The 27,757-nt window shown below is 39.6% G+C and overlaps 1 protein-coding gene across 1 annotated transcript in view; it reads left to right on the top strand.

The window, feature by feature from the left end:
- IRS1 (insulin receptor substrate 1) overlaps nt 1–26,580 on the top strand; it is a 63,227-nt gene extending 36,647 nt beyond the window's left edge. The window contains exon 2 of the mRNA XM_023642446.2: nt 22,031–26,580. The gene's annotated coding sequence lies outside the window, so the exon portion shown is untranslated. The remainder of the gene's footprint in view (nt 1–22,030) is intronic.
- The last annotated feature ends 1,177 nt before the right edge of the window (nt 26,581–27,757 follow it).

Here is a 27,757-nt window from a genome sequence, read left to right as displayed (position 1 = left end):
TGTTTAGAAGTTCATTTGCTCCAGACCTCCCTAAAAGTTTTCTCTGGATAAAATGTTTTGCTTTGTAGAAAGAACTTTTCCATTTACCAACACGGTGTTGTAAAAATACAGCAACTTTCTCATTTATAAATAAGCATTTGAAGTTGGCATTCAAAACCACATGGATGCCTAATGAATATTACTTGCTAGTTGTGACTTTTATTTGTGCTTTGAGCCATGTGTAATATTTTTTTCCCCTCTGAAACAGGCATTTTTGGATATTAAGGATATTTTTTCATTATCCCCATTGGGCCTCTCTGAGTCATATTCTGGGCACAAACAGAAGTGAATGTATAATTGCACAGCCTGTCTTATTCCACAATTACTGGATAAAATAATTTGTAATGTGCACTAAGCATCTTTGCTGAAGGAATTTACAAAAACCTCTTTAAGACAATCCCCGTATTTATCTGTAGAATTTCAAAAATTCCACTTCCTTGGACATTTTAGGACTGTTAGATTGGATCTTCTCTGGCTAATTGTGGGGTTGTCACCATTTGTATCTGGTAATTTAATTTCATCCCTTCCCTGCCACCATTTTTTTAACTCCCTATAAACATGCTCTTTATGTTTCCTTTCCATATTTGTGGCAATATATAATTTATGCATATAAAGATGTCTTAGAAAATATGTACATCATGACAGCCTTTTGGAAACCAAGAAAGAGATCAAAGTAATAGACTGATTCATTGTAATTATTTCTATGTGACATCAAAATTTAACCCTTTAAGATAAAATTTCTATCCAAGTCTAAAAATTCACATTTAGACATTCAAACTTTACATTTCCCAAATATACACAACTGTGTATTGAGGAAGTATTTAGGCTAAAAAGTTATGTAACATTCTGTTTAATATTTTGAAAAAGTATTGTGTTTTCATTTATGATGTTTTTTTAAATTTTAAGTACTCATCATGTATGTTTGGTCAGGATAGTAGACTAATGGTAGGGTTTGTTTTTCTAGAAATGCAAAATACTTTTGTCTATATTTCTTTAAGTATTATTTAAGATTATTTGTGCAGCAATAAAGCATTTCATTTATTTAACATTCATCCACCAATGCCATGAAGGTAAAAATAAAAGAGCTTTCATACATGGGCCCTGAAAACTGGAGAATAGTTTTCTGAACTCACGTTAAGTCTATGAATAATTAGGGGAGAAAATTGCTCTTTTCACTCTTTGATTCATTTTCTCTCTTTATATTCATTTTCCTTCAAAATTAGAGCAGCGAACAATTCTTTGGACATATAAATGCTATGCCAAATTGTAAATTATTGATTCATTAATATCTTTCTTTTTGACTATAAATTATATTAGGAATGAAAAACAAATATGGTATTCTCAAAGTCTGTTTTTTGTGTTCAATTAATTTTTATCAACTTTTCCATCCTAAAATACATTTCTTTTGTTTTTACCTACATATTTGTCTAATATTTTATCAGAATGCTCTTTGAATAGCAAAGTTCAGGGTAACGTATTTTTGGGGGGATATTTTAATGCAGTCTTTCCCAAAGAGTGTTTCACGGAGTGTTAGAGTTGTTGGTATGAAGTAAAATCTACATATTTTCTAATCATAAGTTTAAGATAAACACAAGGTTAAACAAAAGGTGAAGGCTCTAATGTCAAGAGGGAGATATTTCCTTAGACATTGGCCACAGAACCTTCTTTCTCATTGTTTTGTTTTGGGGGGCAAATTATGCTCAGAGGCTGAGATTGTCTTTGCCAATATTTTATTTAACACAGGTTCACTGTGGGATTTATAACAATTTCACAAGCCAATAGCATACAAGATAATGTCTCTTAATAAGCCAATAAAAAACCAACATAACATACTCCAAACCAGTGATCACACTATTGTTCCAGGCAAGGAGAGATAAAAGGAATAAAGTCCAAATTAAATCAAGGTGTACCTTTTTATACAGGTAGGCAGCACGTGGGATGGGAGAGATGTCTTGGCCAATCGAGAGCTGGTGTCCAGCTGCCAGCACAAAACAAAGGGAAGAGTGCCCTGTTACTGGAGCACATTGCTAGGGAATGATGGCACTGGTGTTGGTGGCAGGATGATGTTCGATGATCTTCTTGGGACCACTGCTTGTAAAAGAGTCACCTTTACCACAGTAGGAGCCAATGTCCCAAGGGCCTTCGGAGATCTTATTTAGGTCAGCAAAGAGTCACTTTGCCCGGAGAGAAACTCTCAACATTCCTCACAAACTCTGGGTATTATGGTTACATGTCCCCTTGCCATAGTTGTTTCTCCATATGTTCTTATCAATAAGCCACAAGTTGGGCCCCTCAGCAACAGGGCTATTGAGTTCTTATCAACCACAACAGATGAGATAATGACATCCTCACACATCTTACTTCATTCTTATATCAAAACAACAGCTTTTTTTTGTCTTTGTCATAAACAAGTGGATTTGAAATCTTATCAGACCAACACACAACACGCATGGAACTCATGTTCTATAGAATGAGTTTTGGAACTGCTGGCTAACTACATGCGCAGAACTGAGTCTGCACGAGTGCACAATCTCAGTGGCACCAACATGCTCTTACTCTGTATTTTGTAGGTTCCCCCAAATGTTGGAGTCATTGTCATGACCCATTAATTATAGTGCTTTATACATAGACAAATATATTTGTGCTTCTTACACATGCCCTTCATCATTGAAAGAAAGCACACAAGCATTTAGACCTCTCTGGCTACATATGGCTGCCTTCTCTGAAGCACGTTAAGGAAAGGAATCATTTTTAAGGAGACAATAGTTTTTGTTGTGGTTGTTGAGGAAGATTGTCACTGAGCTAACATCTGTGCCACTCTTCCTCTATTTTGTACATGGGATGCCACCACAGCATGGCTTGATGAGAGACGTGTAGGTTCTCGCCTGGGATCTGAACCAGTGAACCCTGGGCCGCCAAAGCAGAGCACTCGAGCTTAACCACTACCCCACAGGGCCGGCCCCAAGGAGACAATATTTTAAAGGAGACAGTTTAGTGCTTCTCTGTAATTCTGTCTTCGTTGTGGTTTGAACCATGGAGTCTGAATTCACATGGCTATTGTAATGCATTGATAAGGATATAATTGATCAATAAGTCATGTGATTTCAAAAACTTTCACCTCTACTTATATTCTAAAGGAAAATGTATTGTTTCTATTTATTCAGCCTCATTAAACCTTTGGGTGTGTGTTGACTCTTAGATCCACCTCTTTGGATGTCAAGACATTGGCTTCTATTGCAGGGTTCTTGTTGACAAATACTGTCACGTGTCACTTAATGACGGGGATACCTTCTGAGAAATGTGTTGTTAGGTGATTTTGTCGTTGTGCAGGCATCATAGAGTGCACTTACACAAACCTAGATGGTATAGCCTACTACACACCTAGGCTAGATGGTACTAATCTTGTGGGACCACCATCATCTGTGTGGTCCATTGTTGACCGAAACGTCATTCTGTGGCACATGACTGTAGTGCTTGGTAACTTTTGGGCGACAGTGATTCACTGACAAGGGATGCATATCCAGGGCTGTTTCACCACCTTCAATGGAGCATATGTTTTGATTCAGTGAGGTCAGTGATGCCAGATTTTAACATCAGAACTTTCTCAGTAAGATGAAGTCAGTGATTCACCTTGGCTTGTACCTCAGACACGTGGGTATAGGATAAATGCTTCTTTATGATCATTCAGGGCAGCCAGATCTTTTATCTGCCTGAACTTCTTGGCTCTCTTACTATTGATATCAATTGGCTGCTCCTGATAGAAGTGGGCTTGTGTTAAGTTAAAACTTAAAAGATACTTAGAATGAAGTACCTCCCTTTATACAGACAACTGAAGGTAAATGCATGTGGTCTGTGAAGGGACATTGTGTTTTAAAGACTTTTTGCCAATTGCTGATCTCGAAAATGTAACAAACTAGAATTTCAGAGATTTGTCTCCTCTTTGCTCCTCTCCCATATACATATATGCTGTTGGGAGCAGGGATCTGTGCTCTTGAGGTTAGCTTTTTGTTGCGTTAATGTTTTAATACTCAAAGGCAAGAATTAAAAAAATGATTATTGCTGTGGGGCCACTCAGTTTTCTAAGCCCGAGCATCAATAATGATGCTAACAAGTATTTATGGGTAGCACTAATTGACAGGGAGAAAGTATTAAGCGAAAGGAAAAACAAAGTTGGGAGGAGGAGGGAGGGAATTAGAGGATGAAGGGACATTGCCCCCAGTAACTGTATCCAGTGACCTCCAGCCCTAGCACCACTCAAGTTCAACTTGAAAAAGCTTTTTGGATTATTTTGATTTGTTAAACCAGTTGTATCCGATACCATCCAATTGGGAACATATAGTAAAGCTAGATACCATTTGAAAGGTTACATATATCTTTCAGAGTTTTCTGTAGACGGAGATAGTTAACACACTTAATTATAGCTCTCCATTTGAGCCATTTAGACCAGTTGCTTGCCAACTGGAATAATAGGCATAAACTCAGCTCTGTTTATATGTAAACTGTGTCATATCTTAAAGCTAACGTCATTGTTTTCCCCTTCTCAAAGTACAGCCTGTTTTGATCTACATGGGGAATATTTTTAAAAAGTGGATATCTAAGAATGTAAACACTTGGGAGGGGAGATGCAGCTGCTTATGGTTTACTTTTTAATCTTCTGTCCTTTAACGACTTCTAATGTCAAAGGACTTTCCCTATTATAGTGTATGGCTTATGACTCTGTAAGTATACTTTTTCAGGTTTTTATTTTGGCTTTCTAAATAAAGGACGGAAGGACTGAAGGAAAAGTTGTCAGATAAAAATATCCCCGGGTCTCCTAGATCTTGTCTGGAAGCAGTGGGCCAGAAGAGCTGCAGTCCTAGAGTGAAGAGGGTTTCTGTTTTATGGAGCCAATAAATGTCCAGGCCCGTGCTTTACCTTTCGGCTCTGTTTGTGTTTGTTTGTCAGAATCTATTAGTCACACCCAGTTGCTTGCGTCTACCACTGTCCAGACTCTTCAAGAAATGAGAGATTTCATATTTAGTGTTTTTACAAGAGGGCTCATAGTAAGGGATAAAAGTGTGCTTTTATGATGGCGATCTGTTTTGCAGACTATTTTCCAGATGCAGAGGTATTTCTGATAGCTGGGTGCCTGTTATGTGAAATATTGTTTTAGCTGATCTAGTTTAGATTATCAGAATGGCATTTCACTATGTAATTTCTCGTTACCCTTTGTAAACACAAAGCTTACCCCTGTTTCCTTTTATAAAAATAACTTTGTATATTCCAGTGGACTCTATTTAGATGAGAGGTTTGACAACACTTCCCCCATGCTTTTTTATAGCATTGTCTATAAATTTGTGGTCAAGAGCATGGATTTTGAATCCCAGTTGCCCCATTTACTAGCTTCGAGATCTTGAGGAATTTACTCATCTTTTCTGAACCTCACTTTCCTCGTGTTTAAAACAACTAGTAACACAGTCTCAGGTTGGTTGTGAGGATTAAATGAAATAGTGCAGATTAAAGCCTCTAACATAGGGCCAGACATGGAACGAATGTTGGGTATTACTAAAATATTGAGGGAAGGAAGAGGATACAATTGTAATTTAAAAACAATCATAATTAATATTAAAATTGCTTTATTTTCTTGTCATGATATTTAATTTACAGCATTAAAAAATAGGTTGAGATTTTAAAAATATATTTATCAAAAGGGGATAATGCTTTTGAAAGGTTAAGAGACCCTCCTACTTTAATCAGTGCCAAATGTTAGGGTCTGTTCACAAAACCTTATGAGCCCGTTTTTTCTTTGGCTGAAATTACCCTTCATCAAGTCATATGGACATTAGAATTTGTATGTAAGTACCTGTGATTTTCCTATATGTAGATGCTTTTCTGGACAGTAAAAGCAGTTATTTATTGTGTGCCAGTTATGTATAAAACACTGTGATACATCAGGTAGAGAGCTGGAGATAAGAAACCTCAAGAACAATTTGGTAAAGGAGGTTAATCAAATGGAAGTTTAGTTTACAGTCTCAGAAAATTAAATTTCACAGCATATTTGGAGTCTGGTATATGATTCTACCATGCTGAGATATAATTTTATGTTTCAGCTAATGAAGTATAAGAATTTAAGGTGCAAAAATTTGGGGTGCTTTATAATCGCTAAGGACAATCCATTTTAAATAATGGATCAACTACTAAAAATACAAGTTTAAAGCAAAATAGGAAACACCTTCACACCCAGTGGTAAAACAGTTGTAACTCAGACAGTATTCCTTATTTATGACTTGTGGTGTCGTACGATGAAGGGAATTGTGGGGTTTCAATGATGCCATTTTTTGAGATGTTCCTCTCTGGAGACACAGCAGCAGTATTGCAAGGAGCAGAGAGCCTCTGTGTCAGGTACCTTCTGTCCCCTTTCCGTTCCTCTTTCTGCTGTCCCCTTCCTATCATGGATTCTGGTGGCTTCTTGCTACTGAGTGGAATGAATGAATTGTTCTATAATTGCTTGATTGTGGGTCTGTGCCATGCGTTTTATAGTCACCATCTCATTTAATCCTCACAACCACCCAATGAGGTAGGCACTTTTATCACCATTTTACCAGGAATTGCAGGTCAGTGAGGTTGATCGAGTGCCTGAGTGCCAGCAAGTGGCACTGGGGGTGCTAGGGTCTTACCACTGTTGGGTGGCCACATGGGTCCTACAGTAAGTGCCTTGCAGGTGTTTTCCATCCGTCTTGTATCCCATAGGCCTTGGTGAAATGTGTTCTCACTCTGTCCCAGCTGGTTAGGAAAACAACTCGTGTGAATTGCAACGGCATGTGAATTGCACTGCCCAGCAGTGGGCTGGAATTAGCTCTTGGGGTGTACTCTGGTCACCTCATCATTTCCCCACAATCTCCTAAAGCCGTTAGAAACCTATGCTTGCCTTCCCAGGGCTTCTCTTCCAGACCAGTAAAGCTGTACCTCCTGGTCAGAGCACAGGGTCAGGCCCAGTAAATGGAATTGCCATCAAATAATGAAGGCCTGTGCACTGCTGTAAAACTTCACTGTTGGGAAAATGGAATCTTATAACTGACTTTCTAATCAATCGGACTGAAGAGCATGCTCTTGACTTGAAGCTGTTTGCTTTCCTGTAGAAATTGGGACCAGTTTGCTAATGTCTTTTGACCTGAATGGACGTTATTAGCACACACAGACGATCCTTTTGTGCTTATTTTTTAGTCTTTTCCAAATTTTGATACCTTTGAATCATTATGGCTTTGCTGCTTCCCCTGATACCACAAAATGTGCCACTTCTGGATCTTTCTTGCACACAGCTATGGCTCTGGGGATGAGATATCTGCATGTGGATTAATCCTTGTTCTTAAGAAAGATCTTGGAGGATGAATTAATGGTCAATGGAAAAATGGGAGCATATTTTTATATCAGTACTTTTGATAAGTTGAAGGTGTTGTAGATTGTTATAATCATTTAATTATGTCAATTCTACTTGATTTAGATGAGATCTGAGTTGGCAATGTGGTGACTTTTACCACCTGCTGGTCCCCTCAAATAATAAAGACATGATGTCGGGAACTAACCTCCAATTTGTGCTTTATGGTTTATTTGGTAAAAGACGCCTGGAGGGCAGAGTGTAAGTATTCCATTGAGTTGCGGAGAATGCCTGTTTATTTTGGTTCTATCAACTGTGAGCTTACACACATGGCCCTACTCAGTTCCTCTTGACCAAGACCGCCAGACATCAAAGTAATCAGCATTCATTTTTGAAAGAGACAGACATGTATTGGGTCACAGTTTCCACCTCCCTCTTCCCTATCCAACAGTCTCAGTCTCCCTTAGCCTGAGTACCAAACCGGGTACAAACCCACCAGTGTGGAGTCTTTTAAGGAATTCTAACTATTATTGTCTTTCCCACTCTCCTCTTTGCCATCATCCAGATCCTCTGTGTTGTTCAAGAGCCCCCAAGGTGGAGGTTTCTCAGTCTTCTCCAGTTCACTCTTCTAGTCCAGAACCTTTCCACCTGGAAATTTTTCTTCCTCTTCCAATTCAAAGCTGTTTCTGCAATTGAAGCCCATTTACCATATGGGGGTGGAGAACAGATGGCTCATAGCGGAGCCCTCCTTCTAAGTTAAGCCCTCTTACTATTCTTATTTTTAAATTAAATAGTATGTTCCCCCCTTCATTTGAGGTTCTTTACTCCTTTTGCAGTGCAAAGTGTGGTCCTTAGCCCAGTAGCATTGAGGTCACCTGGAGCTGGTTAGAAATGCAGAATCTTGAGCTCCACCCCAAACTGAGAGAATCAGAATCTACATTTTAACAAAATTCCCAGAAGATCCTATCACATTAAAGTTGACAAGCACTGCTTTATTTTCTCTCTTCATAATTTGGTTATTATTTTCTCTTTACTTTCGCTAGTATGCTTTGATGGTGGAGACCAAAGCCAGACTTGGTACTACAACAGTGGAAATATTTTTAGCAAGCATTTATCTATATTCTTGTTAATGTAATACACGTAATGTTAAAATATTTTGAACTAAATTGATGTGTTCTTTATTTACAATGAATGCATAGTCTTTAGAGACCTGTTTTTGGATCTTTTTCTACTATGTATTTACTCTCATCATCTATAGAAGTCCTCATTTTGTAACTGAATGAGCTAGGGCGAGTAGGAGTCTTGCTTTGCACTTATATTGACTATCACCCTGTTTTTCTTCTTCTGTTAGGATCATTTTGCTTTTCTAAACAGTTGGGCTATTAAGATTTTAATGACTCATGGTTAGAAAGAGTACTACTTTGGAGATGAGGAGATCCCAGGTCTCACCTCCATGATACTAACTACAGTTTCATGAGCTCGGCAACTCATTTAATGATGATTCTAATTCTTAACGGTAACCACATGATCAAGGAAGTCCCCATAATACCAGGCCTGGGGCTGCTTTGACAGTTTGGTTCACATTAGTCCATGAAACCTTTATACAGTGACTTGGTCATGCAGTAGACATTGCCTATAGAAATAGGAATGGGACATCTAAAACAAAACTGGGAATAATTGTCATCCAGATGTGTATTTTGGTTAGTCATTGTACAATCCTCCTTACCACTTTTATAACTCTCAGGTGGGAAAAACTTGCTAAGTTGAGTTTTTGTTGCTTTCTCCTTTTGTTTCTTGGATGTATCCCTGGAAGAAGGGCTGCTAAACCACTAAATGGCCAAAGGCAGGGGCAGAAGGCCTTGAGGGTGAAGGGTCCCTGATTATTTACTTACCTCGAAGGGTTCTCAAGTCACCCTCCTAATGACTTTTTCTAGCGATGCACTAGAATGGGGATTAGCAAGGATCTGGTTGCTCCCAATCCTCGTACTTCTCTTTAAACGACTCTGGGATGGCCTTTACCTCTACTGGAAGTTCTCTAGGGAGGATCCAAGAAGAAGTGATGTGTGACAAGTCACTGGCTATGTTTAGGGCCCTGTTGGGTACTGCTGACGGTTGGGAGTGAGGAGAGCTCAGAGTGGAAGAACAGGAAGACAGGAGCATCTCTGAAGAATAAGGCTTGACATGACATTGACCCAGGCACACTCTTTCTTATGTTGTTAGAGAAGGAAAGCCTGGAGAAACCCAACGAACAGGTAGGCCATTGTCCACGTGTGACATGGCTTTATGGAAAAAATATAAGGCAACTTTTGAGCAGAATTAAGCAAAGCTCATCATAGGGCTGTTAATTAAGTGTTAATTATAGCCTGTCGCTGTTGGATAGTAATAGGAAAATTGCGTGGTTCGGTTTTTATTTTGAAGGCATTTTGTCAGCGTCTCAGGCTACAGTCTAGAAAGAATAGAAGCTATTGTTTTCTTTGTGGACAGTAGACCACGGCAGCTTCTGTGACTATATTTAAAGAGGATCTGTTCTTATTACCATTACCTTAGGGTTCAATCTCAAAAACCTTGTATTTAACCACCTAGAAATCAACTTGTTCTTTCTGTTCATGGTCTAATTTTTAGAATTTTGAACCCTTGGTACTCTCATTCATGATGGTATCTGTGCCCTGCCCCCTACTCTGCTATTTCCTTCAAGTTTAAGTTTAGGGAAAACAGACCTAAAAGTGTCTTCTTGGGAAAACATACTTAGAAATAGCAACTGGAATTTCTATCTCAGTCTTGTACTTGGACTGACTTTTTTGGTAATAAATCATCTTCCAAGGTGGGTATTTATTTCATAAAGTGAAAAAAAGCAAGTAGGAGACAGTTTGCTGACTTAGGAGTGGCTCTTAGCAAAATTAGTGGATTTATTTTAAACAGTCAACTAATTCTGGAACAGAGGGTATCTAATCCTTAATTTTTTTTTTTTTTTACTCCCAGATATTTGAAGGGCAATGAACAGGACTAATTGTCACAAGTAATATAAGGAAAGCATCTTCTTGTTCACAATGTCCCTTTCTATCTCACTGGGTTTTGCAAACGATCGTGAGGACTATTTTCTCCATTTTATTAAATTGTGGATGCAAAGTGAAGTCAAATGACTTGTCCAAGCCCGTAGAGAAAGTAGAGGCTAAGTTGAGTGAAGATGCAAACCTGGGAGTGACAAGATGTATATTTCCTCATAGGTCCATTTCTTTTTCATGGTCAGCATAGGTGGAGCAGCATCACCCCCTGCTCGTCTTTCCCAGACTCTGTTGCTTTGGCCTCCATAATGCTTCATATTCATCCCTTTTTACTCATCGCTTTTGTATTGCATCCACAAGGTTCCTGTTTTCCTTTGGAAGAGGGACATATGAAAACATGGGCCAGGACTGGTTCATCAGATTAACTAGCTCTCCTCTAGTATAAGGTTGTGAGGGAGTGAGACACAGCAGAGGTGAGTTTCCATCAGTGATAAATTGGGAAAGGCTATTTGCATGGGAGGCACACATTGGGACTCTGAAGCCATGGCATGACAGTCAGAAATAAAGGAGAGCCTTGGAATAGGGACACCTCTTCCCTCACGCTCATCCCTGGAGCTGATGTGGACCAGAAACAGTTGATAGGCATGTTTGGTGCCTTCCTCCACTTCCTCAGCTAAAGGTGATAGCTCTGAAGCACGGTTTCTCAACCTCAGCGCTATTGACATTTGGGGCCAGATAATTCTTTATTGCAGGTGGCCATCCTGTGCATTGTAGGATGTTTAGTAGTATTCCTGGCCTTTACCCACTAAATGCCAATAGCATCTCTCATACCTCACCCCAGCGCCATTTGTGACAACCAAAAATGTTTCTAGGCATTACCAAATGTCCCTTAGGAGGAGAAATTCTTCCTGCCCAGCCAAATTCAGAACTGCTGGCCTAGAGATTTAGTGGAATACTTGGAACCTTAGATGGTCTCTGCAAAGAGAAGTGGATTTAGCCCCACAGGCATGTTTTAGCTGAAGTCCAGGTGGCTCCTGCCTGGCACTCCCGTGGGCCTGAGGGTCACCTTCACAGACCCCATTTATCTCCTTTGGGACTGTGATCCCCTCAGGGTCACTGATAAATATTCTTAATAAAGATCCCTTAGTTAAGAGTTATCACCACCTGTTATTTAAGAATTTGACACAACTGTCCTCAGGATGCTCCTAGTTCAGCTCAGCAGCACAATAATACAGCGCAGCTTAATTTGGCATGCTCTTAGAGAACTTCTCAGCAAATGCCATTTTCCAAATGGAAAAGAAAAAGGCTGAGGGGCCTGCCAGGTGGTGCAGTGGTTAAGTTCTCATGCTCCGCTTCTGCGGCCTGAGGTTCACCAGTTCGGATCCCAGGCACAGTCCTACGCACCGCTATCAAGCCGTGCTGTGGCAGGTATCCCACATGTAAAGCAGAGGAAGATGGGCACAGATGTTGGCCGAGATGTCAGATAATGGAGAAAAGCGGGAAGAACAAGAGCAAAGTAGAAATGAGACTTGAAAGATGAAAGCAAAGGACCTGGAATTTTGGGGTCGGCGAATGATGAAAGTTTGGCCCCTCTTTGTCAGCTGGAAGAATTTTGCCTTTTCTCTGAGACAATAAAGAAGTGTTTGCAGTTGGTTAGAAATCCACACCATTGTCTGCCTCAAAGACCTTTGAGATGCAAGCAATGTATACATTATCAATTATTTCAGATTATCTTTCCAATTTTTTTCTCTCTTCCAGCTGCCAACGATTAGACGCGTGCATCTGGCAGCAATTTCAGTTTTTCGTCAAGTTACTCAGGCAGCATTGACTGGCTGTGTCACACTCCTGTTCACTTCCTTCAGATGAGAGATTGGGGAAAAGAATTCGGAAACAAAAACTACCCAGTCCCCACCCACCCCCCCCCAACAATCAGAGACATGCTTTAGAACCTGGAAATAGTACATAAGAATCCCACTGAACATCCATTTAAGGCTATTCATGAGAATTCTTTGTAAATTCTTTCATGGGGCATTATAAGTCTTTCCTTAGCCGACTTAGAAAGGGTGGGGGGCTTCAAGCTTCTCTCTTCTTCTAGGAAAGCAGTAGTTGGGGCCTTTCCATGGCATTTCTGTAGGTAGCATAAGTTTAAGATCCGTTCAAACATATGCTAATGCCGTTAGTCCTAATACTTAACTCATGCTGTTCCCTTCGTAGGTAGGCAGGTTTTTGTCTAAAATCATATCACAAGGTACTATTTTTAGCTTCACTACTACTACTATTACTTTTTGTTCTGGCATTTCCCCCATACCCACCTTCCCTCTGAAATAAGTTTGTCTCTCTTCGCGAGACACATCCTAATCTTGGCTTCAGCTTCAGTCCTCGGGGGTGTCTGGTCTCTGGATTCATTCCTGCTTGCTCCTTCCACCAGGGCATTTTTGCTGGTGTGTATTCAGGTATCAGGAGAAGATAGGAGATCCAAGGATTTCTAGTTCTTAATGAGTAGTTACAATAGGAGCTAATGTTTAAGGGCTTATTACGTCTTATGCACAATAAGAACTTTTCAAGTAGTATCTCATTTAACGTCAGTGATAACCCTGTGAAATGGGTACTGTTATCTCCATGTTATAAAATGTTGCCATTTAGGAGGGTTAGTAACTTACCCAAAATGACAGAGAAAAGAATGATGAGAGAAGAAATAATGAAAGTTGTCTTAGTCTCCTTTTAAATTTTAACTTGGAAATAAATTTTGAGTTAAAACTGGTCTGTCTTTAAAAAGCTTAACAGCCATGTAATAGCTCCATCTTCATTCTGAAAATAACCTTTTTTGGATTGAGTTTCCTAAATGACATTGTAGCATTCAGAATTGCCTACAGGTTACTCACAGATCACTCAAGTAGTGGCAGCTTAAGGGAAACACACATTTATTGCATTACTTTATTACAGGCAACGTTATAGCTTATCTTTAACGTAAACCAATTAAATAGAGGTCCCACCCATGGCCTTCTGTAGTCTAAGATGGACAATGCAGTTTTCTAACCTCGTGAACATTGACTTTTATTTAAGAATCTCTCTCATAGCCCAGAAATCTTTATGACTTGCATTTCTTTAACAAGAACTCTTAAGGTAAAACGAATGAGAAGTGTGGATTGAATACATTTGAAATATGCTGCCATATACTTGTATATATAACCAGTTTCAGTTGGTTTCGGAGAATGTTCTTTCATTATTTAGGCTGCTTGAAACAAAACAACAACTCTCTCAACTTCAAAGAATCTCACATTAAATTCCTCCCAACATTTTCCTCTCGGTATTCCCTAAGCAAGAAGGAAGACAAAGGCTGAAACCTTTTTGTTTGTGATTTATGATGATGGTTTCCAGGAGATGGTAATTAGAGGTGTGTAATAGGGAAAATCTTCTATGGAGCTTGACCTTCGTAAGAACTGTTGGGAATGGCCCTGTCCTCTGTTAGGCCAGCTGAATGACCAGAAAACCTACGGGAAGGAGATCAAGGCCACACAGCGGGGGTACCTTGCAGTTCCTTTTCAAGAGGCTTGTTCAGTTCAGTACATTTTTCTTGCATTACCAAGTTCTTCCATAAAGTCAACCACAACCCATATTATCGGGGACTCCGGCTAAAACTTGTGGTGGTAGGAAATAGATTAAACACAGGTTTTCCCTTTTCTCCAGCTGCCAAAAGTGATGTCAGTGGTGTTAATGATCCTTACCTCAGCCCTTTGCAGACCCGGGGCCGTCTGTGTGAACGCTTGTTCTGTGCTCTGGTTCCTGTGCTCTTATGGAAAAGCTGATGATGGTTGATAAGAAACAATTGGGTAGCTGGACAATTACTCAAATCTAAAATCAGGCCCTTGCTTTCTTGAAGCAATTTATGATAGGACTCCAGGGAGGGGGCAGAGAAAATGAAATCTATTTAGTGTTTAACCAAAAAAATAAAGGCACTGGGAGAAGGTCGACTTAAGTCCCTTTTGCCTAATCACAGAAACAGCATTGCGAACACTTTTTTTTTTTCACTATCTCTACACCACGTTGTAAACTAAGTTGTGATTTTCATTGAAGTCTACTGGTTTGTATCAAAGCCAGACCAATAAAACCTATATCCTGTATTTCTGAACATTACTAAAAAAAAATAAAATAAAACACTGTTGTGAAATTACAATATAAACCTCAGAACTGGAATGTAATTCCTGGGAGGGAGAATATGCTGCAGAAATCACTCACATGAAAGCAGAAGAAAGACTGACTTTTATGACTTTCTCAGGTAGGGAAGACGATATCATATTACTTTCATGTCTTCGAGTAACAGGTTTATTTTGGTTGAGGTCTGTTAAAATTAAAGCTTCCTGTCCCACGGCACATGTGGTCTGACTTGAAATGTAGAAGGATTGTTTCTTTGAGTTTCTCCACCTTGACTCTCATATATATTTGGGGACATATTATAATTTTGGTAGAAGAGAGATTGGAGGCATTTTGTTTACCTTTTTAGGGGGGCTGTTATGGTGTTGACTTCCATTTGCTTTATCATTGATTATCTTTTAATTATCCTTTGTTTTCTCAGCATGCTCCTGTTAATAAAAAGAGTGGGAAATAATTGAAGTGAATGTTCTTTGGCTTAAAAGATTTCTGAATGTTTATTCAGATTTCCTTATTATATCATTGACAGAATACATTTAATTGTTGAGAACCATATGTTGTTGTTTTCATATGTCTTCTCCGTAAATCCCTAACCCTCTTGAAAAGCTTCCAGACCCTCCTCCTGCCGTTTGTTGCTGGAGAAGGAGAAATCCCCAGTGCTGACAGAATTCACGCTGGGGGACTCCAGCAGGAGCCCCTAGCCTTGATGGTTATCTCCTTGGCCACTCCCTCTCATCCTTCCTTCTCATAATACATGTGCCTTTCTTCATTGGTGGTCTCCTGGAGTCACCAGCCCTGCCAGAAGGTCTTTCACTGGGACAAAAGGGGAACTGGAGCAAGATGCCCTCTCACATGTTGGCAGCTCTCCCTGGATTTTCTTCCTTGGCAACCTGCACATGAGAAGGTCTGGCCAGCAACCTTGTTATTTTCACCAGCCCTCTCCCATGTGACTTGCACCAGGCAAAAGTGCTATTTAAGCAGCCTCATTAAAGCACTTGGCTAGGCTGGCCGGTTACCCTTTGCCATTTAAGACCATGAAACCCAAGTCTTTCCAGCTCAATTCTGGCCTATTTCAAAAGATGTTGGTTTCCTTTCTTTAGCTAAAACAGCTTTCTCCTTTCAACATAAAGTGGCAAATATCTTAGTCTTACCTCTAACTTTAGTTCTATCCTAACTTGATTTGTTTTTTTTTTTTTTTGGTGATTATGGTCTGAAGGCTTTAAAACAGAATGCTTTTCCCCTCCTTAGGTCTGTCTTTTCCCAAAGTCTCAGCTTGTCCCCACACTTCCCAGCTGTTCCTTGTGAAAAGCACAGACATTCTCCCCATGTCCCAAACTTGAAGCTCTCTGGATTTTCTTGTTCTTTCCTTTTTCCTTGAGTGATCACCACAGCTCACACAGCTGGGCTGATAATGCTCCTTCCTCTCTAGCTGCCACCATCTGACCCACAGGGTAGGACTCAAGGTCTAAGCCAGGAAATTCCTTTAATAAGGGGTTTCATAGTCCATCAAATGGATCAATGGTCTCGTTTCTCCCTCTGAGATTGCATGGTGTGAATATTAAAATTGAGGAACACCTATACACTACCAAAACTATAAATGTGTTTGATACTGATGATTAGAAAAGGTATTTATGGGACCCATTTGCCAGATTTCAGGTATGTTTAAGAACAGTACTTTTGCAGTGTTTTATTAATTTGTAAGCATTATAGAAGACTTGATCGGCTCTAAATTAGTGGTGCCCTGAATTAATTGCATCAGCATCAATGAGGTAGCTGAAGAAATGAATAGTGGTCATAGTGGTAGTATGCAGTTGAATGTAATTGTGTGAAATAGGAAATCAGGAGACCTGGGAAGACAAGACAAAGAGACGTCATGGGTGCCATGCTCAGCCTCCTACAAGGAACCGAGCTACCTACCGACCTCTCTGCTCTCACATCCCTTCCATTTTTTTCTCCCGCTATTCCCAGTGGAAATGGGGAATCTTTTTCTCCTCTGAGAAGAATCCTTCTTTCTTCCTGGTTCTTGCGAATAACTTTGCCTGTGCCATTCACTTAAGGACTTCTGCTTATCCGGGAAGCCAGAAGCTTGTGCTTTCAAATAGCTGTACTTCCCCCCATGCACCGTGAAGTGGGAGGATGGGAAAGAGATCGAAAACCTAGAAGATTTAAGAAGTTCGTTAATATTTCAAATATTTTCTCATCATAGATTTTGAAGAATGGGAAAGATCTAAATACGATTAACACGTTATTTTCCTCTCCTATTTAAACATTTTTGGCAGGAAAGACAGCATTTTAAAAGTTCAAATCCTTTAAGTCAATAGTGAGATTAGAACCACAGCTGAACAGTGGTTTGCCTGCGAATGAGAATTACAAGTAATGTTTATTTCTTCTTTACGTTTTCCTGTATTTTGTAAATTTTATATATTATGCTCAAGAATTTTTTTTTTTAAGATTTTATTTTTTTCCTTTTTCTCCCCAAAGCCCCCTGTACATAGTTGTATATTCTTCGTTGTGGGTCCTTTTAGTTGTGGCATGTGGGACGCCGCCTCAGCGTGGTCTGATGAGCAGTGCCATGTCCGCGCCCAGGATTCAAACCAACGAAACACTGGGCCGCCTGCAGCGGAGCGTGCGAACTCAACCACTCGGCCACGGGGCCAGCCCCTCAAGAATTTTTTTAAGTTACAGCTGTTTATGTTAAGAGAAAGAGGAATATGCTTTTGTGACATTGCTTTAAGTGGAGGAATTTATTTATATGAATTTTTCTAGTTGAATCTACAATATAGGATTACAAACAATGATCTCCAGAGAAGAAAAGTCATTACTGTAGGCATTGTTTTCAGGCAGAGGTGGACCAGGAAGAGCTATTTTCTGGCTACGTTTTTGTACATGATGATAGCCAAGCAAATTATAATATTTCACTGCTATTTTCTTAGTAACAGTAGAAACTGTTAGTAATGCTCTAACCAGATATTTGTAACTATGTTGCACTTGACTCAGCAAATTGGCAGGAAGTGTCAAGGCATTTAAATACAAGATAAAAACTTTTAATCAATGGTTTTGACTAAAAGGCATTGCCGAAAGGGAGCGGATTCCTCTATTGTTTTTATAGCATAACATTATACTATTTTCAGCTGCTTCCCCAGTGAGGACTAATCAGTAGGCTGAGACAGTGTGAATGGAGGGCGACGCGGTATTTGTTTTCAGCTCTAGTAGGCATAGTTTATGTGGGTTTGGTCCAGAAGATGTAAATTCCTACCGGATGCAATAATGCAATAATCCGTAGGTCTCAAGTAGCGTTGCTCAAGTGTTGACTTATTTGATAATGCTTTAAAAATTACATTTTTCATTACTGGCCGCTGGATTAGGTGGGTTTTATCTTACGAGAAGACACACGAAGACTACAGTGGATGCTGATGTGGTGATGAAATTTTGTCAAAATATAATTTCCTGCTATTAAATCTCGTGACAGGTGCATCATATTTCTGAGTTCCGAAGTTATTCCCCAATGATGTAACTAGAGAGAAGGTATCACAGGAACATCCCCATTTGATATTTACACAGCTCTTCTCCAAGGAAATGTTTTGCTTTTTTGTTTTGAGTTACAAATGAGTTTTTTGTATTTGTAAAACGTTGTAGCAATATTTGCCTCACACGGTTGGTTGGAGTCAATTGGGGTTATATATATAAAGTGCGTTCAACCAAACTTCCTGTTCAGTGCTTATAATAGTCTTTATCATTGCATTTGTATTTGTCACTCCACAGATATTTATTGACTTGGATGACTGCAGTAGCCTAGTATGGGTATTGCTATTTTTTTTAAAACGTATTCCTAAATTACAAAAACGTATGATATACATGTTTGCCTTTCTTTAAGTTGCTTTATTCCAGCCCACCCTTCTTGATTGCAATCATGTAGAGGCGGGCATAGGCAGACGAACTTAAGTCCCATGAAGCATGTGCAAAGGGCTATCACAGTATGAGAGTTCGTTTCCAACAAAAGTCATCAGAGCAATTGTGAACAGCCATGTTTTTGGAACTGTACTTTTGGCTGTAGAAAATACCTGGCTGGGAACCTTTTCCCAGCTTAATCAGCCCCTTTATTCACCATATTTGGCTCTCAAAGCTTTTTGGCTGTCTCTAAAGATCAAATGTGCCCTCAAAGGGCCTAGGCTGGCTGCTCTAGAGACCTTTCAAAAGAAGATGCCCAAGGCTGAGAAGGCCATTGCAAAAAACGAGTGGGAACTTGAGAAGGCATTCCAAAAATGCTTCAAACGATGGCTGCATGATCGGGATAAGTATGTGGACCCCAAGGTGGCTGCAATGAAGGGCAGTTCTCATTGATGGATGCCTGTTAAAAATCCATGTCATTTACTCAGTAGCTGAACTTTGTGTAAACACACACACACACACACACACACACCCTTGTACAAAGATAAACAGATGTGAACTTCAGACTTTCCCTTTACATTTTTCCTGGCCTCTACTGCCTGTTTATTTAGCCTTCTGTTCCCATCTCCTCCATGTCAGCGTCACCTCCCACTTCCCACTTGCTTTCACTTGTTCATAGACTCCTAAGTTGATGGCACCAGTAGGTAGCATTAGTGGCTGAGACAGGTGTTGATCAGGATTTATGATAAAGAGCTTTTATTTCCTGCTCTTTGAACATGCGTGCTTGTGGAAAATTACAGGGATGTTTTCAGAGTGTCCCAAAGGAATACATTTCAGCATCTGGTGAAATCATATTTTTCTTTCTCCTCATAGGGCCCTCAATCTCTGCCCTACTGCTTCTGTGCAGGTTGGCACATGTGATGACAAAACTGGATACAGTTTGGGGCCCGCCTGGTGGCATAATGGTTAAGTTCGCATGCTCCACTTCAGTGGCCTGGGGTTTGCAGGTTCGGATCCCTGGCATAGACCTATGCCTTGCTCATCAAGCCACGCTGTGGTGGCGTCCCGTATACAAAATAGAGGAAGATGGGCATAGATGCTGGCTCAGGGACAATCTTGAGGAAGATTGGCAATGGATGTTAGCTCAAGGCCAAAACTGGATACAGTTTGTTCCTGTGCTAAGCTGTCATTCAGCCATTCTGAATGAGAGCCAGATATAAAATGAAAGCATGAGTGTGACCTTCACTTTTTCCCCATTTTGTATTCATAAGTTTGTTTGTCTCAGCCCTTAGAATAAAGTAAGGCCTTTCTACCTAATTTTAAGCCCAGTAATTCAGAGCAGTGAAGCTGTGTTAAGCTGTATCTAGATATTCTGGTAGGAACATTCTGATAGATCACAATATGGGTTCAGGAGAAACTTGAAAATAAAGAGACCTGGAGATGGTTCTCTGGGGTTTTTCAAAGAATGCATTTTCCTCTCACTTGTAGAAACCCTGCAAAGTAAACCCTGTTTCTCTGGCAATGAAATAGATGCCTGGAGTGCCTTTTTGTCTTGACATTGGTGACTACGTGTCGAGTCTTTATCTGTAAGTGAAAAAATAGACTGTTGTTTAGGGGCGGAGTCAATATTTTAAAATAAACAGAAACCTACTCGTAAAACTAGACTCCTCATTTGGTAAGTTTCAACTTACCTGAAAGCCATTATGTAAATAGTGGATACTGACTGATCCTGGCCATCCCCTGCTTTCAAGAGGAGAGAGAGAGAAAAAACTATATTGGTCAACATTAACTGTGTGCATTTCAGAATCCGTCGCTATCCTTGTAGCTGATGTGGATTATTACTGCTGCACTTCAATCACATCACAAAGCATGTCTTTGTTGTCCCTACACTTAGATAAAAATGTCTTGACCTGACATTCAAGGTTGTTCACCAGCTACCCCAGCCTACATTTCTAGACTTAACTCCTTCTACGCCTTTTCAGATACCACGTGCTCCAGCAAACCACCTTCTTCACTCGGCCAGTCCATGCCTGTGCTCTCATGCCCCTGGGCCTTGTTTTGTCATGTGCTCTCAATGAGGAGTGTGCTTTGTCCCTATCATTCAATTCATATTTATTGAGTCCTTGCTATGTGCCAGCCTTTGTGCTAAGCTCTGGAGACACAACACTGAAGCAACATAGATACAGTCCCTGTTCCCACATCCCCAAACTATTCCTTTTCTTCCAAACCAAGCCAGGTGTGTCAGCAAGGTACTTCCCTCATACTCTTAGCTAGAAAGTTTCTTGCCCTCCTCTGTGCATCTAGAGCTTCTTTCCTGGGCTTCTATCATGGAATTCACCCCCTTTTTACTTTGTATTCTATTTATGAACAGAGCTTAGTTTCCTTTCTAGAATTTCTAGAAAGCAGGGCCTGTAGCAGAATTCAACTTTGTGTCCTCCATGGTACTTAACGCAACCATTTACTCACTCAACACGTTTTTATTGATGGCTCCGTGCCACATACTGTTCAGGGCGTTCTATAAATATTGATATTTATAGATAACTTTGAATACATGAAAAATATAGACCTCAGAAGGACTGTCTAGTGTAATACTTGAGAGCAAAAGAGGTTTTATGAGGTTGAAAGGTGTTCCCTCTCTGGAGGGGAATGAATAATGCTCCCTGAGGTCGGCCTTCTTGAATTACATGGAAGAAATGTTGTGTTTCTGCCAGAGTAACTTATTTCTAGTAGATCTAAATCAGAATCCCTTTCTTTTTTTATTTAATGATTAACTAGGTCTGTTTCACTTGGATCTCCTTTTGCATCTAAAATTCTCACGGCAAACAATGTCACGTCAAAAACTGATTTCAGATTTTGTAATGTTAGGCCCTGCAACTTCACATTCTAAAATCTGCAGTTGACTTTTAACCAAAAGAAGGTTAAGCCTAACCTGACTGTAACCTGCTTACTATATTTTGTAGTAGTTTGACACAATAACTGTAATGTCCATTTTTGCTTTGATCTTAAGAACACGAAAGCATTTTGTATTTTCGTGCCGCTGAACCTCCGAAACCTCCAGATCATATCGATTTGTTTACTGGTGTAATATTGACTATTTCGAATTTGTGATTGCTTTAGACTCTTGTGTTTTGAAAGAAAAAAAATTAAATACAGTTTGTTGATTTTATTTAAGCACACAGTACTGTTTGTGCTGTAACTTCAGTTTATCTGATAACTGCCCCCTTTTTAATGGAAAATCCTAATGAGCTGGCCCTGGTGGCCTAGTGGTTAAAGTTCGGCGCTCTCACTGCTTCAGCAGCCCAGGTTCGTTTCCCAGTTGTGGAACCATACCACCTGCCTGTCAGTTGCCATGCTGTGGCAGTGGCACATAGAAGAACTAGAAAGACTTACAACTAGAATATACAGCTATGCACTGGGGCTTTGGGGAGGAAAAAACAAAAGAGAGAAAGCTTGGCAGCAGATGCTAGCTCAGGGTGAATCTTTCCTGCAAAACAAAACAAAACAAAACAAAATACTTCATATGTTTAAAAAAAGAATCCTAAAAAAGTGATGCATTTTAAGATGCTATGGTGACAAAGTTTTTCTTTTTCTTTTTCAGAATGAAGACCTAAATGACCTCAGCAAATCCTCCTTTAACTCATGGGTACCCAGACTCTAAATATGTCATGATTCACAACCAGGACCTCACATCTTCCTCCTCAGTAGATGGTACGATGCATCCATTTCAGTTTGTTTACTTTATAACAATCCTCAGGAGTTCGTTGACTGAACTGCACGTTCTATATTGTGCCAAGCAAAAAAGCACTGTGACACCAGAACAATGAGTCTGCATAAACTTCATCTTCAACCTTAAGGACTTAGCTGGCCATGTGAGCTGTTGGGCCCACCACCATGCCACGAGAGAATGGGTTCACTCTCATTGCATTTACAAGATACGTTTATTTCATCTGCTGCTGAAACTGTGTACGACAAAGCATCATTGTAAATTATTTCATTCAAAACTGTTCACGTTGGGTGGAGAGAGTATTAAATATTTAACATAGGTTTTGATTTATATGTGTAATTTTTTTAATTAAAATGGAACATTTCTTACAGCACATCTTTTTTTTGGATGTGGAACTGAGGTATACAATGTTCTGTAAAGAGTGGAGCAGATGCTTAAAACAAGGCTAACAGGTACAGATAGGGTACGAACCTTGTTTTAAGATTGTAATTCAGAAAAATAATATAATAAGAATCCTAGTGCCATAGATGGTTCTCAATTGTATAGATTTATTTGCTGATACTATCTCTTGTAATATAGCCCTGATGTTGAGCTGAGATCCTTACAAGAATTCATCTTAATTTTGTATTTTTCCTGTAAGGCAATAGGCCATATTAATTAAACTGAAGAAGGATATATTCTACTGGGTGTTTTCAAGTGTCAGCTTAAAATTGGCAATTGAATGGAAGCAAAATTGTAAGAAAAGGAGATCAAAGTCTTCCATTGTATATACTGTAAAGAGGAGGAGACATGGTGATTCCTTCAAATCAAAAGCTCTCTTTGGAATGAACAATGTGGGTGTTTGTAAATTCTGGAAATTTCTTTCTATTCATAATAAACTAGAGACTGTTGATCTTTTCTTCTCCCCCTCCCCCGACTTCTGTAAGCTTCCTGATCCATTACCACCATTTTTTTCTGTGCACACATTAGGTTATTTCATTTCCTGCATTGTCTCAAGAAAGATGCTAAGACAAGTGAGTACTTGTCTTTAATTTCTAACCAGAAATTAAAATTCCAGACAGTGTTTTTCATCATGACCAGGGCTACACGTCACTTTCCTTAAGACTCTTATCTCATGTTTTTGGAAAACTTCCGGTGTTAGAATATTAACCCAATGTGATTTGGTCCATTTGTCCTGGTGGGTACTGACCTATTAGTGACTCATTAATAAAACCCAGTGTACAGAGAGCACATCAAAGCATAATGACCTGTTATGGAAACATCTAGCCAGCAGTGAAAATGTTAATCCTTTTCTTGTTTGGACAGTACACACACGTTGGAATTTTTCCTTGTGAAAAAGAAATGGCAATGAACATACTAACAGATATTGCCTAGAGTTTTTCATCTTTTTACCAGGAAACTTCCTAAAGGTTAAGTGAATTAATGCCAATATCAGGCTCCCTCAGAGTCTGCATAAATTTGCTATCAGGAATTTCCAGCCCTACTGTTGAGAGGAGCAACATTTTATTTCCCTGAAGGGTTGAGCTCCCTGGGTGGGGGAGGAGTTTCAAGGAAAGGGGCCAGGGTTGGGGGACATCGCAGTGGCTGCTGCCCCTCATCAACTGTTCGGGGACCCCTGCTCTACTCAAAAGGGAGTGGAAATCAATGGAACCCCTCAACCTGCTGGGGCCTGTGCTACTGTTAATGCAACTGGGTGGCAAGTACCTCACAGACTGTTGTACGATGTTCATTGTTGCAGATCCTAACCATTTGCATGCTCATCAATTTCTAAGATAAATAGGTCTGTAGTCATAAGAGTCCATTGTTTTCAAGGCACTGGCTGAATTACATCATTTCCTACTAGGAGAGAACACTACCAATTTAAAAAATCTGATATGAAAGTTGTTTTTTTTACTCCTTTATAAAAAGGCTTTCTTGGTCAAATTCACTTTCATTTTTCAAGTATTCTGACTCATACTTTTGCTAGTGTAGAAAGAAAGCAAACTTCCTGCTCTCTTCCATTGAGGACATAAGTAAAGAGAAATGAATGAAAAAAGTCAGCCCCAACCATTTTCCTGTAAAACTGGTTATTATTTCTCAAGGAACGTAATCTTTGAATATGTATTACCAAGATACCTCTGCATGTGGAATTATCAACATATTTTGAGTGAGAACGGAGGTGACAGACTGGAAAAGCCATCGCTTGGTTTCTAGTTCTCTAATGTTTTGTTCAGTCCAATAACACAGGGAGAAATTCTTATTTAAGCTGCTTCTAGTGGTCCCTGAGCTGGGTTTGGTGGTGGTATCAAATTTTACTGATTTAAAACTGGAAGTTGCTGATATTTAAGGCAAAAACTCATGGTCTGGCTGCCTGAGGAGTTGACCTTGAGCAACATCAGCTGCTAAGTCCTCGTGTTCATTTCCTATTGAGGAGTGCTGGCTTTTATCCATTTCAAAGTATTTGTACCCGCCAAGGGCTTACATTACTGGGGCTTCTAGTGACCTCTGGTTAACCTGTAAGTTAGTGGTTTTTTCTTCATGAGACCAACCTTTCACAGTGTTCTTTCTTGGAGACTTAGGCAGAGTTTTAAAACTCTCCTTTGTGGAAAGAACAAATAGATTTCATGACTTTGATGATATCTTCATTCTGGGGAAAAAAAAGAAAAGGTCCTAGAACCAGCTAGAAGTGAAGAGAATCCATTAATGATCAACCACCTGAGTCAATAATGACAATTCAGTACTGATGTTACCTTTGTGGCTATTTCTTGCTAACTTTCAAAGGTCAAGGACTCTCTTGACTAATCTAGGTTGACTGTAAAAATGGATTTACTAAAAATCATCTAGCCAGAAGTAGAGATTTTTAATTTTTCTTTCCTTGACTATTATCTCCTAGTTGTCTTTTAAATTTGAAAAACTTAAAGTATTGAGACAATTTTACTCTACTGTAAGAAACACTAGTTTACAAAACTGAAGCCCCATTTTGTTCAATCTTGCATCCTGAGTGCTATATGCCAGGTAGTTGAAAACTTTAATTTTGTTTACTGCAGGTGGTTTAAAAATGGGGGGAGGTGAGCTCACTGTCCACTGACAAAAGAGCCGTGAAAAATGGGAGAGACGTGAAGGGCTCTGACTGCTTTGGGAGAGCTCGGTAGGTAGCCCATCACACAAGTTGGTGCGGAAACCAGAGACACTGGGAATCAAGACCTTGATTGGAGAGCGACAGGACCCTTTGGAAGGCATGCCAAGGAGAATGGATGGAAGCCAAATACGAAATTGCTTCTTTGCAATGACTTGACAGGGGAGTTAGTATTCCTGGGATGTTGTGTCTGTTCGTTGGAGGCAATGCTGCATTCATATAGGCTGCTGAAAAATTTGAGGGGAAGAAGCATGCACTTCTAGGGATGTTAGGAAATGTGACCTTGCCAATACTAAGAGAAAGACCTCCAGTCTGTGAACTTAGTTATGGAGAGCAAAAATAGCTTTCTTGCAGTCAGTGGAACATCAAAGGTTAAACACTGGTGCCTTTTGGTCATTTCCAAAGCCAAGCCAGAAAAGATCTTGGAGGTCCTTCCATAGCTCTGTAAATCAGTCTCCTGTGAGTGGATAGAGAAGGTGCAGGTCAGTTGGCATGATGGGTGGCCCCCACTGCTTGTAATGAGAGCATCACCTGAGGTGCTTGGAGGAGGTAGAATGATACTGAAAGTGTTTGACCCTATTCTTAAGTAATTTATCAGTAATAAAGAGCTTATAATTAGCTAATAAGATTAGAAAACGTGTGATGTAGCTGGAGAGTTGTCTTCCTTTCCTAGTTTGATGACTTGGTATTTGTGATATATACACCAAGAGAACTGGTGTTTTAGACTTCAGCTGGCCTTTAAATCTCTCTCTTTGCTTCTGTTGTTAATTTCCCCAGTGTTAACCAAAATACCACATGATAGGACAAATTCAGTGAACAGGACAACTTGTCTGTATTTGTATAGACATCTTTAGTGCTGTTGTTTTTCCTTTTTCGAGCTTTGCTATTGGCTTAGGAATGTAGTTCCCAGAACAATTTTTCTTACAAGGTTCTTTCCTTACACCTCTTGGCTACAGGGTGGGCCAAATGAAATACGTATATATTTTTTCCTTTAATGTATGTGCAGTTTGGTTTATCATCTTGAGATGGTGGTGCTGCTCATGGTGCTACTTCATCTGTGTACAAAAGGACCAATGCATGGTCTGTATTGCTACCAAAACATTTATTGTATATATGTGTATAACATATGTATTATGTATATATGTACTGGGTACCAGGCCAGGTATATATTTTTATTTAGAAGTGTTTCACTTTTCCAAGTTTTCTTTGTAGTGTTATGCTTATTTTCAGTTTTTTCTCCCCCCAATTCTGTCTGGTACTTAGAACTGTAGTGTCTTCATCGTTAATTAAAGAAAACTGTCTAAATGAATTCACGGATGTGAATGCTAGTGATCCTTAATGTTTTGATTATGGGACATGAAACAAACTGCCAATTAAAGTTTGCTGGGGCATTTGATTGAGAGCAGATTATACTGTTTAACATACTTTAATAAATAGTTTTGGAACAGATGGGTTTGCCTCACCCTGGCCCTCTTCAGTTGACTTTCAATGGCCAAGAGTATAAAGAAAAAGACATCTGAAAAGATTTTTAAGCTGCTTTTGTCCTTGATGATGCAGTGGGAAGAGGAAGAGGGGGGGAGCAAAAACCCATCCTCCCCAGGCTGGAGAGATATGTGTTCTGTTATAGGCACTAGCGTAGCCTTGTCAACCTTCCTTGAGCACCTAGATTCCAGAAGAGCTGGTTCAAATGCACATTGCCTTTGAGGGGTCTGGGGATGGGGCCTGAGATGCCAGGGATGCTGATTTACTTTGTCAGGATGGAGCCTGGGCATCAGTTGTTGCTGCTGCTACAGCTGCTACTTTTTATGCTTTCCAGGAGATTCTAGTACATGGTCAGGGCTGAGAACCACTGCTCAGAAGTGTTGCCCAAACTTCTCTGATTACTAGAGTCACTTATTAGAAATGCTCATTTGCTGAGACTGTCTAGGACCGTGTGTTTAAACAGATGACTCTTAGGGTTGGCAAGTTTGAGAAATTCTGATTTCTCTACAAGTGGAGCCTTTTGGATTATGTCACCAGTAGAAGCGATAGAACACCAATGATTTTTGAAAATAATAAACCATGTTGCAAATATAGAAACAACCTACTCCCCCTTACCCCTCCCAAATTGAGCCTTCTTGCTTAAACAATTTAAATAGATGATTGATGAGTCTTGTGTTCTTAGGGTATACTGAAATTATTGAAAATTCTGGAAACAGGGTTGAGATTAATTTAAAAAAAAATTTTTTTTAATGAACATGATGCCCCCTAAGAGTAAAAAGACTGAGTTTTCTGTCTTTTCTCTCCTTATTTGGTGTACCAGCCTAGAGGGATCTTCCTTCTGCCAGGCATTGTAAATGATATTTTCATTGTTGAGAAGCAGCACACAACATGATTGAATAAATGCTTGAAGTCTTTACTTCATCTTCACTTTATATTATTTCCTCCATTTATTCTTAAAAGAACAAGAAAACTAATTTTTCCCTCCCAGTGGTATTGCAAAGCAA

This window comes from Equus caballus, chromosome 6 (assembly GCF_041296265.1).
Source record: "Equus caballus isolate H_3958 breed thoroughbred chromosome 6, TB-T2T, whole genome shotgun sequence".
Taxonomy (NCBI): Eukaryota; Metazoa; Chordata; class Mammalia; order Perissodactyla; family Equidae; genus Equus; species Equus caballus.
Note: the sequence above shows the minus strand (reverse complement) of the source record. Positions and strands in the feature narration are given on the sequence as shown.